The 20,791-nt window shown below is 46.1% G+C and overlaps 1 protein-coding gene across 4 annotated transcripts in view; it reads left to right on the top strand.

Moving 5' to 3' along the window:
* The window catches only part of CHD6 (chromodomain helicase DNA binding protein 6), a 229,436-nt gene that overhangs the window by 17,969 nt on the left and 190,676 nt on the right, over window positions 1-20,791 (top strand). The window contains exon 1 of one of the 4 annotated variants that reach the window (XM_077251922.1): window positions 7,852-7,943. The exons of the other annotated variants lie outside the window; for them this stretch is intronic. The gene's annotated coding sequence lies outside the window, so the exon portion shown is untranslated. Of the gene's footprint in view, window positions 1-7,851; window positions 7,944-20,791 lie in introns of those variants that run through there. 4 annotated transcript variants of the gene reach the window in all.

The following is a 20,791-nucleotide window of genomic DNA, read 5'->3' as shown; positions in this document are numbered from 1 at the left end:
CATACAGTCGTGCAGGCTTACCATCACCTGCACGGCACCCGGAAGTACTTCCTGCAGGACCCGGATGCAGCCCCGCGGCCATTTTGGATCCGGGGACTGCAGGGAGGAGACGCTCGGTACAAGGTGAGTACATCGCCTTGTACCGATCGTCTCAGGGAAGCCTGCAGGGAGACCCCTCCCTGCGCGATGCTTCCCTGTACTGCCGGTACACTGCGATCATGTTTGATCTCAGTGTGCCGGGGGTTAATGTGCCGGGGGCGGTCCGTGACCACTCCTGGCACATAGTGCCGGATGTCAGCTGCGATAGGCACTATCCCCGTGAGCGCGGCCGATCGCTATGACATACTATCCCGTCGGTGGGAATTAAGGCCCACCTCACCTCGATGGCATAGTACGTCATATGGGATTAAGGGGTTAAAGGGCCAGTGCGACCTAAAGAGACATTTTGTGTGTACTGTGCGAACTGGTGGTTGAGAGTACCGTGGGAGTCCCGAGGTGTGCCCCAGGGAAGGGGTGGTGACCCTAAAAAAGGTGTGGAATCCCAAATGGGAGCGGTAACCCTAATAGAGATAGTTGCCCAAAAAGGGGTGGACTCCCAAAAGGGGCCGTAACCCAAACAGGGATAGTTGCCCAAATGGGGGCGGAGTCCCTAAAAGGGTGGTGGTGACCTAAACAAGGGTGGAGTCCCAAAAGGTGACTTGAGTACCAGGTGTTGAGACACCTGGTGTGTGACAGGTGTTCAACCCCACAAGTTTGAACAGAGAGGGGGGGGATATGTGATGCAGTGACCCCTGTTACAGCTAGGTGGCGCTGCATGTGCTCCTCAGGATATGCATGGAGGCATATCTGTAGTTGTAATGGTTGAACTAGCCACACACACCTCTCACCTATCGGAGTGGTTACAAGTATATAATGTGACCATGTGGGTCACATGGGAGAAAGAATGGATGGACCTGAGTGGTCTGTGTGCCGGGTCCTGGAGGGTCTCTGTGTTGGGAGGTCCTGGGAGTAGGACTAGATTCTTGAAGAGCACATCGGGGAGGCCTTGGACCTGGGGGCCTGTGTGTTTTACGGTCCCAGATGGGGATGGACGTCCTGAATATAAATAGCACACAGAGAGGACGCGTGTGCAGAGTCCGTGATGGCACTGCATTTGGGGAAGCTACAGCCCGTCTGAGGATCTGGACTGTCAGGTGGCCTGGTGAGCAAGGCATTGCCCGGGACGGTGATCCCAGTTCGGCAGCTTCCCTGAGAGAGTACTGACAGGAGTCAGCGTATGGAGCAGGAGCTCCTGGAAGGTAACCTAGCATATGGGGAATCGTGCAGTCACCCATGGTAACTGGACGGAGTAAAGTCCAGCATGATTAGAGACTGCAACCGTAATGTCGTATGTTGGTGCCTGTTGTGCTCCATGGACATTAATGAACTGTATGGCGTGCGGTCACCCACGATAACTGGACACAGGTTCGGCGTGTTTAGTGACCGCGTTTCAAAGCCGTATACTAAGCTGTGAAGATTGATGTAAAGACTGCTTGTCGTTCATGACTCCATAATAACCACATGGACTGTTAAAGGGAACCTGTCACACCCCCCCAGGTGTTTTTAACTAAAAGAGCCACCTTGTGCAGCAGTAATGCTGCATTCTGACAAGGTGGCTCTTTTAGTTTTGGGTGCTGTAACTGCCGAAACAATCAGTTTTGTAATTTGTCCTAAATACCTTTTCTTCAGGCCTGGAGGCAGGCCTTCCTCCCCCCCCCCCCCCCCCCCCTGCTGCAGACGCCACACAGCCGTCACTCAAATCTTCTTGGCGCCGGGCGCCGCCTCCTCAGCGCTGTTTTGAATTGAGCCGGTGCCTGCGCTCTTTTCTCATGCCTTGGGCAGGCGCAGTGAGCGCTGCCTGTCTGTCCCCATATGCAGTCCAGCTGACTGCGCCTGTGCGGCCGCTCTGCCTGTGAATCCCAGCCCCGCAGTGTCTTCTGATTTATTCACATTGCGGGGCTGGGATTCACGGGCAGCGCTCACTGTGCAACGTCCATGATCGGTGCTAGCACCGATCACGGGCATTTAACCCCTCGGATTCTGCTGTCAATAGTAACATCAACACTGATAAGCATTGCAGTGGGAGACAGCCCCCTCTCTGCTCCCATCGGCACAATGCTATTGCGATAGCAATTTTGACTCAGCAACATCCACAACTGCTTGTTTCTGGAAAATACTCCAAAAGACGTATAATTTCTAAAATGGGGTCACTTGAGGGAGTATTTTGCTATTCTAGCACTTATGGGCTCTGTATATGGAGTCTGCAAACTATTCTAGGAAAATTTGCTCTACAGGAGCCTCGCTGTATGGCTAAGCAATGCTGTACAGCCACATATGGGGTATTTCTACATTCAGCAGAAATTGTGGGAGAAATTCTGGTGTAATTTCAGTGTGAAAATGTAAAATTTGGGTTTAGAACAAAATTTTAGTGGTAAAAATGTAATTGTTTTTTCTTCACTGCGCAATGTTATAAAATTCTGTGACAACTGTGGTGTCAATATGATCACTGCACCCCTAGATGAATTGATTGAGCAGAGTAGTTTGTAAAATGAAGTCAGTTATGGGGGGTTCTGCTTTTCTGGAACTTCAGGGGCTCTACCATTGTGACATGGCACCCTCAAACCACTCCAATATGGCTCTTCTTCTTTTTTCAGCTTTACACTGTGCGTCAAAAATAGTTTTCGACCACATATGGGGTGTCGGTGTACTCTGGAGAAATTGCACAAAAAATTTCGGGGTCCATTTTTTCCTGCTATCCTTGTGAAAATGAAAACATTTGTGGCTAAAGCAACATGTTTGTGAAAATATATATTTTTTTCATTTTCACAGATCAACATTGTAAAATTCTGTGAATTCGCCTGTGAGTTCAAGGTGCTCACCACATGTCTAGGTAAATTTTTTGATGGGTCTAGTTTCCAATATGGTGTAACTTGTGGGGGGTTTCCATTGCTTAGGCACTTCATGAGCACTCCAAACATGACATGACACCCGCAGACCATTCCATCAAAATTTGCTTCCAAAACGTCGCTCCTTAATTCCTGAGCTCTGCCACTTCCCAAACCGTAGTTTTCCCCCACATATGGGCTATCTTCATAGCAAATTTTAGGGCCCATTTTGTCCTGTTAACCTTGTGAAAATGCAAAGTTTCGGGCTAAAATAATTTTATGGGAAATTGTGAGATATATATATATATATATATATATATATATATATATATATATATATATATATATATATATATATATATATATATATATATATATATACACATATATATACACATATATATATATATATATATATACACTCACCGGCCACTTTATTAGGTACACCATGCTAGTAACGGGTTGGACCCCCTTTTGCCTTCAGAACTGCCTCAATTCTTCGTGGCATAGATTCAACAAGGTGCTGGAAGCATTCCTCAGAGATTTTGGTCCATATTGACATGATGGCATCACACAGTTGCCGCAGATTTGTCGGCTGCACATCCCAAAGATGCTCCATACAAGGCAGGATGGATCCATGCTTTCATGTTGTTTACGCCAAATTCTGACCCTACCATCCGAATGTCGCAGCAGAAATCGAGACTCATCAGACCAAGCAACGTTTTTCCAATCTTCTACTGTCCAATTTCGATGAGCTTGTACAAATTGTAGCCTCAGTTTCCTGTTCTTAGCTGAAAGGAGTGGTACCCGGTGTGGTCTTCTGCTGCTGTAGCCCATCTGCCTCAAAGTTCGACGCACTGTGCGTTCAGAGATGCTCTTAGGCCTACCTTGGTTGTAACGGGTGGCGATTTGAGTCACTGTTGCCTTTCTATCAGCTCGAACCAGTCTGCCCATTCTCCTCTGACCTCTGGCATCAACAAGGCATTTCCGCCCACAGAACTGCCGCTCACTGGATTTTTTTTCTTTTTCGGACCATTCTCTGTAAACCCTAGAGATGGTTGTGCGTGAAAATCCCAGTAGATCAGCAGTTTCTGAAATACTCAGACCAGCCCTTCTGGCACCAACAACCATGCCACGTTCAAAGGCACTCAAATCACCTTTCTTCCCCATACTGATGCTCGGTTTGAACTGCAGGAGATTGTCTTGACCATGTCTACATGCCTAAATGCACTGAGTTGCCGCCATGCGATTGGCTGATTAGAAATTAAGTGTTAACAAGAAGTTGGACAGGTGTACCTAATAAAGTGGCCGGTGAGTGTATATAATATATATATATATATATTTTTTTTTTTAATTTTCACAGCTCTACGTTATAAACTTATGTTAAGCACCTGGGGGTTCAGGGTGCTCACCACATATTTAGATAAGTTGCTTCAGGGGTCTAGTTTCCAAAATGAGGTCACTTGTGGGGGATTTTCACTGTTTAGGCTCATAAGAGGCTCTCCAAACGTGACATGGCGTCCGCTAATGATTCCTGCAAATTTTGCAAAAGGTCAAATGGCGCTCATTCCCTTCCGAGCCCTGCCCGTTTGTCCAAACAGTGGTTTTCCTCTGCATATGGGGTATCTGCATGCTAAGGAGCAATTGCACACATAATGGGGTCCATTTCCTCCTGTTACCCTTGTGAAAATAAAAACACCAGTCATATACAAGTGCTTCTCACTAAATTAGAATATCATCAAAAAGTTAATTTATTTCAGTTCTTCAATACAAAAAGTGAAACTCGTATATTATATAGAGTCAATACAAACAGAGCGATCTATTTCAAGTGTTTTTCTATTAATGTTTATGATTATGGCTTACAGCCAATGAAAACCCAAAAGTCATTATTTCAGCAAAGTAGAATACTTTATAACGCCATCTTGAAAAATAATTTTAAAATTAGAAATGTTGGCATACTGAAATGTATGTTCAGTAAATGCACTCAATACTTGGTCGGGGCTCGTTTTGCATCCATCAATGCGACATGACATGGAGGCGATCAGCCTGTGGCACTGCTGAGGTGTTATGGAAGCCCAGGTTGCTTTGATAGCAGACTTCAGCTTGTCTGCTTTGTTGGGTCTGGTGTCTCTCATCTTCCTCTTGACAATACCCCATAGAGACTCAGGTGAGTTTGTTGGCCAATCAAGCACAGTGATACTGTTGTTTTTAAACAAGGTATTGGTACTTATGGCAGTCTGGACAGGTGCCAAGTCCTGCTGGAGTATGAAATTTCCATCTACAAAAAACTTGTCAGCACAGGGAAGCATGAAGCATGCTCTAAAATTTCCTGGTAGACGGCTGTGCTGACTTTGGTGTTGAAAAAACACAGTGGACCTACACCAGCAGATGACATGGCTCCCCAAACCATCACTGATTTGTGGAAACTTCACACTAGACCTCAAGCAGCTTGGATTCTGTGCTTCTCCACTCTTCCTCTAGACTTTGGGACATTGATTTCCAAATGAAATGCAAAATTTACTGTCATCTGAAAACAACACCTTGGACCACTGAGCAACAGTTCAGTTCTTTTTCTCCTTGGCCCAGGTAAGACGCTTCTGGCGTTGTCTATTAGTCATGAGTGGCTTGTCACAAGGAATGCGACTTGTAGCCCATGTCCTGGATATGTCTGTGTGTGGTGGCTCTTGAAGCAATGACTCCAGCACCAGTCCACTCCTTGTGACTCTCCCCCAAATTTTTGAATAACCTTTTCTTAACAATCCTTTCAAGGCTGCGGTTATCCCGGTTGCTTGTTCACCTTTTTCTACCACACTTTTTCCCTCCACTCAGCTTACCATTAATATGCTTAGATACAGACAGCTTCTTTAGCAATGGGCGGCACGGTGGCTCAGTGGTTAGCACTGGGTTCAAATCCCACCTTGGACAACATCTGCAAGGAGTTTGTATGTTCTCCCTGTGTTTGCGTGGATTTCCTCTTGGAACGCCGGTTTCCTCACACATTCCAAAGACATACTGATAGGGAATTTAGATTGTGAGCCCCATTGGGGACAGCTATGATAATGTGTGCAAACTGTAAAGCGCTGCGGAATATGTTAGCGCTATATAAAAATAAAGATGATTATTATTATTATGACCTTTTGTGGCTTACCCTCCTTGTGGAGTGTGTCAATGACTGCCTTCAGGACATCTGTCAAGTCAGCAGTCTTCCCCATGAATGTGGAGCTTACTGACACAGACTAAGGGACCTTTCTAAATGCTTAAGAAGCCTTTACAGATGTTTTTTGTCAATTATTTTAATTCACTGAGATAATGACTTTTGGGTTTTCATTGGCTGTAAGTCATAATCGGCAACATTAACAGAAATAAACACTTGAAAAAGATCACTCTGTAATGACTCTATATAATATGAGTTTCACTTTTTATATTGAAGAACTGAAATAAATTAACTTTTTGGTGATATTTTAATTTAGTGAGAAGCACTTGTAGACCCCTCAGTCATTTCAAATATGATGTGGTCCTTAACCCAGCTACCGGGGGGGGGGGGGGCAGAGGGGGCCATCGCCCTAGGCCCGGTGCTCGGAGGGGGCCCACCCGGAGCTATGCTACTGTAACTGTATCGGCGCTCGCACCGCTGGAACAAGGAGGAAGACAAGTGAGTATTGTTTTTTTTTAATGAGTGCTGCCTTAAACTTCAGGATCTGCCTATAGGGGCGCTGCCTTATACTTCAGGATCTGCGTATAGGGGGGCTGCCTTATACTTCAGGATCTGCATATAGGGGGACTGCCTTATACTTCAGGATCTGCCTATAGGGGGGCTGCCTTATACTTCAGGATCTGCCTATAGGGGGGCTGCCTTATACTTCAGGATCTGCATATAGGGGGACTGCCTTATACTTCAGGATCTGCCTATAGGGGGGCTGCCTTATACTTCAGGATCTGCCTATAGGGGGCTGCCTTATACTTCAGGATCTGCCTATAGGGGGCTGCCTTATACCTCAGGATCTGCCTATGGGGTGCTGTCTTATACTACAGGGTCTGCCTATGGGGTGCTGCCTTTTACTAGAATCTGCCTATAGGGTGCTGCCTTATACTACAGGCTTTTCCTATAGGGTGCTACCTTTTACTAGGTTCTGCCTATGGGGGGCTGCCTTTTAATAGAGTCTACCTACGGGGGGGCTGCCTTATACTACAGGGTCTGCCTATATGGGTGCTGCCTTATACTACAGGGTCTGCCTATGGGGGTTCTGTCTTGTGCTATAGAGTCTGCCTTTGGGTGCTGCCTTGTGCTGTAGAGTAGGCCTATGGGGAGTGCATTATACTATATGGAGTCCTATGGGAAGTGCATTATACTATATGGAGGCTTATGGGGAGTGCATTATACTATATTTAGGATGATCTGGTGCATTATACTATATGGAGGCCATCTATACATTATACAGTGTAGAGATTACAGTGAAGGAGCCATCATACAGTGTTGGAGCCATCAAACAGTTTGGGGGCCACTAAGGGGTCAGTATACTGTGTGGATGGTACTATACAGTGAGTGGGCATTATACTGTATAGGGAAGCTGTACAGGGGGGCAGACTCGGGACATTATTAAATGTAAAGTGGGCACTTCTTGTTATAGGGGATCTCAGGTTACTGTGACTATCAAATGGCCACACATGGCAATATTACTTTCTAGGGAGCAAAGTGTGGGCACTGTTTTCTAGGGCACTTGCACCCGGCATTACTATATTATAGAGGGGTGCTTTAGAATTTAGAAGGCATAGAGAACCGCATAGCAGGTGCAGTAAAAGGGTCACATAGGGCAGCAGCGGCTCAGTATTGGGATATCGGCAGGATGAGGAGTTTGTGCAGGTTGGGAATAGATGGTGATGGGGCTGGAATATGAGAAGTGAAATATGTCTTTGTTGTATTCTCTGCAGACGAGTCCTGGCTGGAAGAAGTTGTCATGTCGGTCTGTGCCAGATGGAAAACACGGGAAAAGTGAACGATTCCATCAGAGAACATCAGCGGTAAGACATTATCTGTAATTGTGCTGTTATCTCTCATATGTTCTGTAGGACTGGTATCTACCACTGACCATATGGCGGTAATATCCATGTTGGTCGTTATATAGAGATTATTTTCAGTAATAGCTCGGTCATCTGCTGAGGTTCTCCTCCACTATTAGGGTGCGTCACCGAATTGTAATGAAGGTTACCTGGTTAGGGGCCCACTCAGAAGCTTCGCCCCCCCTGAACCAAAACCCTAGCTATGCCTCTGCCGTAACCCCTTAACCCCAAAGGGTGGTTTGCACGTTAATGACGGGCCAATTTTTACAATTCTGACCACTGTCCCTTTATGAGGTTATAACTTTGGAACGCTTCAACGAATCTTGATGATTCTGACAATGTTTTCTCGTGACATATTGTACTCCATGGTAGTGGTAAAATTTCTTTGATATTACCTGCGTTTATTTGTGAAAAAAACGGAAATTTGGCGAAAATTTCGCAATTTTCCAACTTTGAATTTTTATGCCCTTAAATCACAGAGATATGTCACACAAAATACTTAATAAGTAAAATTTCCCACATGTCTACTTTACATCAGCACAATTTTGGAACCAACATTTTTTTTTTGTTAGGGAGTTATAAGGGTTAAAAGTTGACCAGCAATTTCTCATTTTTATAACACCATTTTTTTTTAGGGACCACATCACATTTGAAGTCACTTTGAGGGGTCTATATGATAGAAAATACCCAAGTGTGACACCATTCTAAAAACTGCACCCTTCAAGGTGCTCAAAGCCACATTCAAGAAATTTATTAACCCTTCAGGTGTTTCACAGGAATGTTTTTTTAAACAAAATGAACATTTAACTTTTTTACACAAAAAATTTACTTCAGCTCCAATTTGCTTTATTTTACCAAGAGTAAAAGGAGAAATTTGGACCCCAAATGTTGTTGTACAATTTGTCCTGAGTACGCTGATACCCCATATGTGGGGGTAAACCACTGTTTGGGCGCATGGCAGAGCTCGAAAGAGAAGGAGCGCAGTTTGACTTTTCAATGCAAAATTGACTGGAATTGAGATCGGACGCCATGTCGCGTTTGGAGAGCCCCTAATGTGCCTAAACATTGAAACCCCCCACAAGTGACACCATTTTGGAAAGTAGACGCCCTAAGGAACTTATCTAGATGTGTGGTGAGCACTTTGACCCACCAAGTGCTTCACAGAAGTTTATAATGTTGAGCCGTAACAATAAAAAATCATATTTTTTCACAAAAATGATCTTTTTGCCCCCAATTTTTTATTTTCCCAAGGGTAACAGGAGAAATTGGACCCCAAAAGTTGTTGTGCAATTTGTCCTGAACACGCCCCTAATCCCAACCACACCGCTAACCCAACACACCCCTAACCCCAACACACCCCTAACCCTAATCCCAACCCTAACCACACCCCTAATCCCAACCATAACACTAACCACATCCCTAACCCTAATCCCAACCGTAAATGTAATCCTAACCCTAGCCCCAACCCTAACTCTAGCCCTAACTCTAATGGTAAAATGGAAATACATTTTTTTTATTTATCATCTTTCCCTACCTAAAGGGGTGATGAAGAGGGGTTTGATTTACTATTTATAGCGGGTTTTTTAGCGGATTTTTATGATTGGCAGCTGTCACACACTAAAAGACGCTTTTTATTGCAAAAAATAATTTTTGCGTCTCCACATTTTGAGAGCTATAATTTTTCCATATTTTGGTCCACAGAGTCATGTGAGGTCTTGTTTTTTGGACGAGTTGACCTTTTTATTGATACCATTTTCAGGCACGTGACATTTTTTTATCTCTTTTTATTCCGATTTTTGTGAGACAGAATGACCACAAACCAGCTATTCATGACTTTCTTTTGGGGTGGGACGCTTTATACCGTTCCACTTTTGGTAAAATTGATAAAGCAGTTTTATTCTTTGGGTCAGTATGATTACAGCGATACCTCATTTATATCATTTTTTTATGTTTTGGCAATTTTATACTATAAAAACTATTGTATATAAAAAAATATTATTTATGCATCGCTTTATTCTGAGGACTATAACTTTTTTTATTCTTTCACTGATGACGCTGTTTTGCAAGTTGTTTTTTGCGGGACAAGATGACAGTTTCAGCGGTACCATGTTGATATTCGTCTTTTTGGTCGCGTGTTATTTCACTTTTTGGTCGGCGGTAGGATAATAAAGCGTTGTTTTTTACCTCGTTTTTTTTTTTTTTTTTACGGTGTTCACTGAAGGTGTTAACTGGTGGGACAGTTTTATAGCTCAGGCCGTTACGGACGCGGCAATACTAAATATGTGTACCTTTATTGTTTGTTTTTTTTATTTAGATAAAGAAATGTATTTATTAGAACAATATTTTTCTTATATTTAGGAATTTTTTTTTTTTTTTTTTTACACACGGGAGGGAGGGGGGACATGACTATATAGTGTCAGATAGCTGATCTGACACTTTGCAAAGCTCTGTGCCAGATCAGCGATCCGACAGGCAGTGCAGGAGGCTTGCATGTGCCTGCTCTCAGCAGGCGCTTGCAAGCCACCTCCCTGCAGGACCCGGAAGGAGCCCCGCGGCCATTTTGGATCCGGGGCCTGCAGGGAGGAGACTCTCGGAACAATGCGATCACATCGCTTTGTTCCGAGGGTCTCATGGTCAATACTGAGGGTCTTGCAGCAATACCCGCACTGCCGCCGGCACTCGGGACCAGAGTGTGCGGCTGCATGTATTTCTATGCAGCTGAACGCTCCAGTGCGAGTGCCGGATATTGAGGTGCGAGACTCGTGCAAGTGTGACCCTCGGCCTAACACAGATTTTGGGTGTGTGTGTCTTTATTTAACTCTTTATATACAATTTTATTATGTATATTACTAAACATTGGGCTTGGTATTTATCTATCTATCTATCTATCTATCTATCTATCTATCTATCTATCTATCTATCTATCTATCTATCCCATATCTATAGATCTATCTATCCCATATCTATCTATCTTATCTTTCTATCTTACTAATATCTCGATCTATCTATCATCTATCTATCTATAGATCTATCAGTGTGTAAACATTCTTCATTGGAGTATGTAAATGAAGAGGTTGGACAAGAAATGACATCACAATTCTTTTTTTTTTTTTATTAAATAGCCTACAAAAACGCATACAAATCCGCATGAAAAAAACGCATGAAAATCCATCAAATCCACGTGGATTTTTACCTGCCTTTTTGTGCCAAGAGATGCAAAATCTGCAAAGAAAATTCCACAGGCAAATCTGCAATGTGTGCACATACCCTTATTAGAATCAGTGGGATCCGTTCAAGTGTTACAGAGTTAGGCTAGAGTCACACACAACGTATAAAAATATGGTCCGTTTTTTACAGATCAAATACGCAGATATGTTCCCTGAACAGTGATCCATATGTCATCCGTAGGCAGGGTGTGGCTGCGTATCTTGCGCATGTAAACCTTCGTATGTAATCCATATGGCATCCGTACAGCGAGATTTTCTCGCTGGCTTGCAAAATGGACATAGAATGGATCCATGGGCTCAAATATTCGTGAAAGCATATATACAGTGATATATATATATATACACACACACATGCATATATATACACATGCATATATATATATATATATATATATATATATTTATATTTAATACAGCGCTAGATAGCTTAAGAGCCGGTAATTCAATTGCCGGCTTTTGCTCTCTCCGTATCAAACCCGACAGGATATGAGACATGGTTTATATACAGTGAACCATTTAATATCCCTTATTTTTTTACATATCCCTTACTAATAATGTTAGAAGTTTCTGTGTGAAAAATTTGGGGCTCTAGGTGTTAAATTCAAGGGTTAAATCACGGAAAAAAACTGGCGTGGGCTCCTTCCTGCACAGTTTTCTCCGCCAGAGTGGGAAAGCCAGTGACTGAGAGCAGTACTCTGACAAGCGCAGCATGCTGCGATTTTGTCAGCCTGTAAAATACGGCTGCGAAATATACGGCAGATAGGAGCTGCCCCATAGAGAAACATTGGTCCGTGTGCAATGCGTTGTTTTTGCGCCTCGTACGTCCGGCCTAAGTGGTCAGAATTGTAAACTTTGGCCTGGTCATGAAGAGGAAAGCAGGCTCGGCGGTGAAAGGGTTAATGGAGAGAAGACTTTGTGCAATCACAATGTTATTTCCAATATACGTTGTGGAGAATATGGCAGTGGGGTGACCCACACCTGTCAAGGATTTAAAGCTAAACGAGAATACCACCTTAATGGAAACCTGTCAAGAGGAATAACAATTATCATGTAGTATCGCTTTATCAGACTTCTTATAGCTAATCTAATGATGCCATTACAACTAACTTTTATTTCTGTGTGCATAAAGAATGTTTAAACCCAGTGCCATCACTCATCCCTGCAGTCCTCAGGTATTTCACCCGCAGAGTCACGATTGTGCAGGGAGGATACGTTGTCCGTCACTGGCACATGCGAGCCAGGATTAAATAGTTAAACACACACTAAAGTAATGTGTATAATGTAAAAGCATCATTAGAAATGTTATAAGGAGGTGGATAAAGCACTCCTAATAAACTAGGGTAAATGCTCTATGTAAGCAAGAAAACGATCTGTGTATTATATACAGCCTTTCTACAGTTTGGCTAAAGCTGGCCATACACATTACATTGTTTGCTGAGTTAATAGGGTCCTTGCTTCTCTCCCTGTTCGGCAGATATTGGGTGGGGGGAGAAGGATCATGCAGTTAGATTCGAGCATGCCTGATCGCACCAAGTGCAAGTAAGCAGAGTTGCATTACAGCGGCTAACATCACTAACACCATTAAGGTAATGTGCACACGTTGCGGATTCTCTGCGGTTCCGCAGCGTTTTTTGCAGTGCAGAAACGCTGCAGATCCGCAATTGATTTACAGTACAATGTAAATCAATGAGCAATCAGCTTTTTTTTTTTTGAACAGTTTATCCTTTTGAATAATATTTAGGCTATGTGCCCACATTGCGGATTTTTCGGCTCAGTTTTTTAAAAATCCGCAGGTAAAACTCAGTGCATTTCCAGCGTTTTTTGTGCGGATTTCACATGCGTTTTAACACCTGCGGATTCCTATTGAGGAGCAGGTGTAAATCCACCAAAGAATTGACATGCTGCGGAAAATAAACCATAGCGTTTCCATGCGGTACATGGTACTGTAAACCTGATGGAAAACTGCTGCAATCCGCAGGCAAATCCGCAACGTGTGCACATACCCTTAGAGAGCTGGCATATCAACAATACAGGATCAGTAGAAGCCGCTGTGCCACTGTAAAATATGGGCCCCTGCACCATGAGGGTCATTAGGTTACAGGCAGTCAGACCCCTACTGATCAGCTATCTATATGCCTTTAGGGCACATGGGTATTTTTCTATCCTCAAAAAACTTTTCAAATTATTTGCAAAATGTATTTCCCTGAAATAATGAAAACTGAATTCACAATAATTTGGAAGACCTTTTTTTCTTGTCTTTGTTTATGAAGTTGTGGTCATTCATCTCCATCTCTTAGGCCACATTCAGACATTTAGTATTTGGTTAGTATTTTACCTCAGTATTTGTAATCCAAAACCAGGAGTAAAACAGTCAGAGGTAAAGTATAATAGAAACAGGGCCGGCCTTTGCCCTGTGCGACCTGTGCGGCCGCACAGGGCGCCAAGGCTCGTTAGCATACAAGGGGCGCATTTATTGAGCTCAGCAGATTAATGTCACATTACATCAAAATCAGGGGTGGGATTCAGCCGGTACGACCCGGTACGGGGCAGCCGTTTTCTAAAATTTCCATCTGCCAGCGTTCCGGTTACCACGCCCCCGGTCATCGGGCCCCCCCTGGCAGTGGAGTAGGAAGGGGGCGGCACAATGCGGGGGGCGGCACAATGCGAGGGGGCGGGTCGCCGGCGGCGCAGAATTTACCTGGCTGTTCGCTTCTCGGCTTCAGAAAAATGGCCGCCGCGATCTCCATCTGCGCATGTGCGGCATCCCGCGGCCATTTTCCTGAAGCCCCGGGCAGCAGAGCACTCCACCTGCGCACGCGCGGCCTCAGGAAGATGGCCGCCCCCACCGATAAGCAGATAGAGCAGGATCGCGGTCAGGTACGAAGAACTTGTTTTTTTTTTTTTAATTATTATTGAGAGCGGCGATCGGGAGGGGGGGGGCAGGGCAGAAAGCTGGACACAGGGAGGCAGAACGCTGGACACTGGGGCAGAAAGCTGGACACTGGGGCAGAAAGCTGGACACTGGGGCAGAAAGCTGGAGACGGGGCAGAAAGCTGGACACTGGGGGGGCAGAGCGCTGGACACTGGGGCAGAACGCTGGACACTGGGGCAGAGCGCTGGACACTGGGGCAGAACGCTGGACACTGGGGCAGAACGCTGGACACTGGGGCAGAACGCTGGACACTGGGGCAGAACGCTGGACACGGGGGCAGAACGCTGGACACTGGGGCAGAAAGCTGGACACTGGGGCAGAAAGCTGGACACTGGGGCAGAAAGCTGGACACTGGGGCAGAAAGCTGGACACTGGGGCAGAAAGCTGGACACTGGGGCAGAAAGCTGGACACTGGGGCAGAAAGCTGGACACTGGGGCAGAAAGCTGGACATTGGGGCAGAACGCTGGACACTGATGCAGAACGCTGGACACGGGGGCAGAACGCTGGACACGGGGGCAGAACGCTGGACACGGGGGCAGAACGCTGGACACGGGGGCAGAACGCTGGACACGGGGGCAGAACGCTGGACACGGGGGCAGAACGCTGGACACGGGGGCAGAACGCTGGACACGGGGGCAGAACGCTGGACACGGGGGCAGAACGCTGGACACGGGGGCAGAACGCTGGACACGGGGGCAGAACGCTGGACACGGGGGCAGAACGCTGGACACGGGGGCAGAACGCTGGACACGGGGGCAGAACGCTGGACACGGGGGCAGAACGCTGGACACTGGGGCAGAACGCTGGACACTGGGGCAGAACGCTGGACACTGGGGCAGAACGCTGGACACGGGGGCAGAACGCTGGACACGGGGGCAGAACGCTGGACACTGGGGCAGAATGGAGACACGGGGCAGGATGACAGACATGGCGTCATGACTGGAGACACTGGAGGCAGGATTGGAGACAGATGGGGCAGGATGGATACGATGGAGACAGATGGGGCAGGATGGGAAGATCATATGGGGCAGGATAGATACTCATTAGGGCAGGATGGGAGAATATATGGCTGACGCCAGGAATGAGACACACGGGGGCCAGGATGGCGAATATTATTACCATAGGGGCTAATTAAGGGATATTATTACTGCAGTGATGTATTTATTTTATTTTTTGAGTATACTGTTTTAAATGGAGGGGCGGTCCTATTACTGTGTAGAGTGACACTATGTCGCCTTCTTCATGTGGTGTAATGTAGAAGTTGGGAAAATTAAGTAATGTGTTCTGCAAGTGGAACTCGAGATAACTGTGTTATTTCCTGCAGAGACGAGTCCTGGCTGGATGAAGTGATGGCGGTCTGTGCGGGATGAAAGATGAAGGACTTCACCTAGAGATGTCACTGGTGAGTCAGTGTGTTACCTATACACTGACACTATACACTGTATACTATATACTGAGGTCCTGTGTATGTCACCGGTGATCACTGTATTACCTATACACAGACGCTGCATACTAAGTACAGATCTCCTGTGTATAATGGCACTTATGGTGATAGTATTGTGTTTTTTTTTATTATTGATCAGTATTGTAGTATTCAGTCACTATGTGGTGGTAATATGTGGTCTGGTCATGATGTTGTGGTATTCGTTCCTTGTATTTGATATTATTCGATCACTGTGGTGGTAATATGTCATCTGGTCATGGTGTGGCGGTGTTTGGCCTTGCAGGCCGCCGCTCTGCACTCTGATTGGCTGTCAGCCCATATGGCTTTGGACCAAGCGTCATTTTTTCCTTTTGGTCCGCTTTAAAGCACTTTATAATTCCCGTTATTGCAATATTAGTGTTTCTTCAAGTGTTTTGCAGGGAAACACAAGTTTTCTAAGTAAACGTGTTGTTGTGAATATTAACCCCTTAACGACCGCCGATACGCCTTTTAACGGCGGCCGCTAAGGGTACTTAAACCACAGCGCCGTTAATTAACGGCGCTGTGGAAAAAGTGAATAGCGCCCCCCAGAGTCGGATTTTCTCTGGGGTCTCGGTTGCCGAGGGTAGCCGAGACCCCAGAGAACATGATTCGGGGGGTTTTTACCGACCCCCGAGTTGCGATCGCCGGTAATTAAACGTTTACCGGCGGTCGCAACAAAAAAAAAACAAAACGCGATTTGCCGTTTAATTTCTCTGTCCTCCGATGTGATCGCACATCGGAGGACAGAGAAATGTGGTCCCCGATGGCCCCCAATAGCCCCCCAATACTTACCTACCTCCCCCGGTGCTCCTCGTGTCTCCCCATGGGCGCCGCCATCTTTTTTCCGGGAAAAAATGGCGGGCGCACGCGCAGTGCGCCCGCCGCCCGGCACCCGGATGTTCTTTGGGGTCTCGGCTGCCGGGGGTAGCCGAGACCCCAAAGAACATGATCGGGGTCGATTTGCACCGACCCCTGCTTTGCGATCGCCGGTAATTAACAGTTTACCGGCGACCGCAAAAAAAAAAAAAAAGCGATCAGTTATTTCTCTGTCCTCTGATGTGATCGCACATCAGAGGACAGAGAAATAGGGGGATTCGGGGACCCTATCATACTCACCCGGGGTCCCTGGGTCCTCTTCTGTCTTCTCCTGCCAGCCGGCTTTTTCATCATGGCGGGCGCATGCGCAGTGCGCCCGCCATCTGCCGGCCGGCAGGAGAAGACAAGTTGGGGCTAAAATTAGGGTTAGGGTTAGGGTTAGGGTTAGAGTTAGGGTTAGGGTTAGAGTTAGGGTTAGGGTTGGGGCTAAATTTAGGGTTAGGGTTAGGGCTAGGGTTAGGGTTAGGCTACTTTCACACTAGCGTTTTTTGGCTTCCGTCGCAATGCGTCGTTGGAGAAAAAACGCATCCTGCAAAAGTGCTTGCAGGATGCGTTTTTTCTCCATTGGCTTGCATTAGCGACGCATTGCGACGGATTGCCACATGTCGCATCCGTCGTGCGACGGATGCGTCGTGCTTTGGCGGACCGTCGACACAAAAAAAACTACATGTAACTTTTTTGTGCGACGTGTCCCACATATTTCAGTGCCACGTGCCACGTATTTAAGTGACACGTGCCACGTATCAAAGTGCCACGTGCCACATATTTCAGTGCCACGTATCAAAGTGCCACGTGCCACGTATCAAAGTGCCACGTGCCACGTATCAATGTGCCACGTGCCACGTATCAAAGTGCCACGTGCCACATATTTCAGTGCCACGTGCCACGTATCAAAGTGCCACGTGCCATGTATCAAAGTGCCACGTGCCACATCTTTCAGTGCCACGTGCCACGTATTTAAGAGACACGTGCCACGTATCAAAGTGCCACGTGCCACATATTTCAGTGCCACGTGCCACGTATTTAAGTGACACGTGCCACGTATCAAAGTGTCACGTATCACGTATTTCAGTGCCACGTATTTAAGTGATACGTATCACGAATAAGTGCCACGTGTCACGTATTTAATTGCCACATATTTAAGTGCCACGTATCAAGATTTTCCATGGAGAACAGACACATCCAGAGATATGTCTGCTCTCCACGGCTGCAGCAACACACTGACAGGAGCCATAGTTCCTGTCGGTGTGTCACTGCGCATGCGCGAGCGAGTTTACCGGCGGTCATTGACCCCGGCACTCTCGCTTAACGGCAGTGCTGCGTGGGAAAGTTCAACGCAGCTGTACTGCTGTTAACCGAGACGCCGGAGTCATTGAACTCCGGAACAGTACGCGATACACTGCTAGGAGCTTCGCTCCTGGCAGTGTATCGCCGGAGAGCAGCCGATCGGCGTGGGACACTCGTTTTATGGATTCTGCGGACAGGGAGTATGAATTTGGTTTATTATTTTTGGATTTTTTCCTGGAGGATCGAGGGCTTCGCCTACAAGTGTGCTGTTGGTGAGTATATACTCTGTGTTATATGTTGTATGTACTGTGTGTCATGTATGTGTATTGTGTGTAGGTGTTTTGTGTAACTTTACAATTGTGCTAAGTCGCCGGACACAGGGACAACTCTCCCATCCTAATACCGGATGGGAGTAGTAGTCCCATACGGCGACTTAGCACAATGGTGGCACTAGCGTCGCATGGGGACACACACACGCACACACACGCACACACACGCACACACACACACACAGAAGGACTCCATGCTGCTTCACTGGGGGGCGGGGGCTTCCCTCTTCCTGTCCGACGTCACGTCCGGTCCTGGGTGTCAACCCCTCCGTACAAAGACGCCGACACCCAGGACAAAGGCGCTGTGTGTGGAAGGTAATATGGGGCCCTAGGGGGATACGCAGACACGCCGCTGCGTAAAGAATTGACATGTCAATTCTTTTTACGCCGGCGTGTTTGCAGACAAAAGCGCCGCGTTTTTTTGCGGTGTGTCTGAACGGCAAAGTGAATTTCTCATTCACTTTGCCGGCAGACGAAAATGACATTGCGCATTTTTGAAAAGCGCCCGCAAAATAGCGCTCAAAAATGCGCTATGTCTGAAAGTAGCCTAAGGCTTCTTTCACACTTGCGTCGGTACGGAGCGGTCGCAATGCGTCGGCCCGATGTACCGACGCACGTTGTGAAAATTGTGCACAACGTGGGCAGCGGATGCAGTTTTTCAACGCATCCGCTGCCCAGTCTATGTCCTGGGGAGGAGGGGGCAGAGTTACGGCCACGCATCCGCGGAAATGGCGGACGCGACGTACAAAAAAAAGGTTACATTGAACTTTTTTTGTGACGACGGGGGCTAAAGTTATGGTTAGGGTTGGGGCTAAAGTTAGGGTTGGGGCTAAAGTTAGGGTTAGAGTTGGGATTAGGGTTAGGGTTTGGATTAGGGTTGGGATTAGTGTTACGTTTGGGATTAGGGTTGGGATTAGGGTTAGGGGTGTGTTGGATTTAGGGTTTTGATTAGGGTTATGGTTAGGGTTGAGATTAGGGCTGTTTTGGGGTTAGGGTTGTGATTATCGTTAGGGTTGTGATTAGGATTATGGATCGGGTTGAGATTAGGGTTAGGGCTGTGTTGGGGTTAGGGTTGGAGTTAGAATTGGGGGGTTTCCACTGTTTAGGTACATCAGGGGGTCTCCAAACACGACAGCCAATTTTGCGCTAAAAAAGTCAAATGGTACTCCCTCCCTTCTGAGCTCTGCCGTGCGCCCAAACAGTGGTTTACCCCCACATATGGGGCATCAGCGTACTCGGGATAAATTGGACAACAACTTTTGGGGTCCAATTTCTCCTGTTACCCTTGTGAAAATAAAAACTTGGGGGCTAAAAATCTTTTTTGTTGGAAAAAAATATTTTTTTTATTTTCACTACTCTGCATTATAAACTTCTGTGAAGCACTTGGGCATTCAAAGTTCTCACCACATATCTAGATAAGTTCCTTGGGGGGTCTATTTTCCAAAATGGGGTCACTTGTTGGGGGTTTCTACTGTTTAGGTACATTAGGGGTCTGCAAAGGCAACATAACGCCCGCAGACAATTCTATCAAAGTCTGCATTCCAAAATGGCACTCCTTCCCTTCCGAGCTCTGCCATGCGCCCAAACAGTGGTTTACCCCCACATATGGGGTACCAGCATACTCAGGACAAATTGGACAACAACTTTTGGGGTCCAATTTCTCTTGTTACCCTTGTGAAAATAAAAACTTGGGGGCTAAAAAATCTTTATTGTTAAAAAATATATATTTTTTATTTTCACGACTCTGCATTATAAACTTCTGTGATGCACTTGGGCATTCAAAGTTCTCACTACACATCTAGATAAGTTCCATGGGGGGTCTAGTTTCCAAAATGGGGTCACTTTTGGGGGGTTTCTGCTGTTTAGGCACATCAGGGGCTCTCCAAACGCGACATGGCGTCCGATCTCAATTCCAGTCAATTTTGCATTGAAAAGTCAAATGGCGCTCCTTTGCTTCCGAGCTCAGCCATGCGCCCAAACAGTGGTTTACCCCCACATATGGGGTGTCGGCGTACTCAAGACAAATTGTACAACAGCTTCTGGGGTCCATTTTCTCCTGTTACCCTTGGTAAAATAAAAATTTGGAGGCAAAAAGATCATTTTTGTAGAAAAAATGCGATTTTTTTATTTTCACGGCTCTACGTTATAAACTTCTGTGAAGCACCTGGGGGTTTAAAGTGCTCACCACACATCTAGATAAGTTCCTTAAGGGGTCTAGTTTCCAAAATGGTGTCATATGTGGGGGGTCTCTACTGTTTAGGCACATCAGCGGCTCTCCAAACGTGACATGGCGTCCGATCTCAATTCCAGCCAATTCTACATTGAAAAAGTAAAACGACACTCCTTCTCTTCCAAGCTCTGCGGTGCGCCCAAACAGTGGTTTACCCCCATATATGGGGTATCGACGTACTCAGGAGAAATTGCACAACAACTTTTGTGGTCTAATTTCTCCTGTTACCCTTGTGAAAATAAAAATTTGGGGGCAAAAAGATCATTTTTGTAGAAAAAATGAGATTTTTTATTTTCACGGCTCTACGTTATAAACTTCTGTGAAGCACTTGGGGGTTCAAAGTGCTCACCACACATCTAGATAAGTTCCTTGGGGGGTCTAGTTTCCAAAATGGTATCACTTGTGGGGGGTTTCCACTGTTTAGGCACATCAGGGACTCTCCAAACGCGACATGGCATCCGA

This window comes from Ranitomeya variabilis, chromosome 4, assembly GCF_051348905.1.
Source record: "Ranitomeya variabilis isolate aRanVar5 chromosome 4, aRanVar5.hap1, whole genome shotgun sequence".
NCBI classification, from domain to species: Eukaryota; Metazoa; Chordata; class Amphibia; order Anura; family Dendrobatidae; genus Ranitomeya; species Ranitomeya variabilis.
The sequence above is the reverse complement of the archived record's forward strand: the minus strand, read 5'-3'. Positions and strand labels throughout refer to the sequence as shown.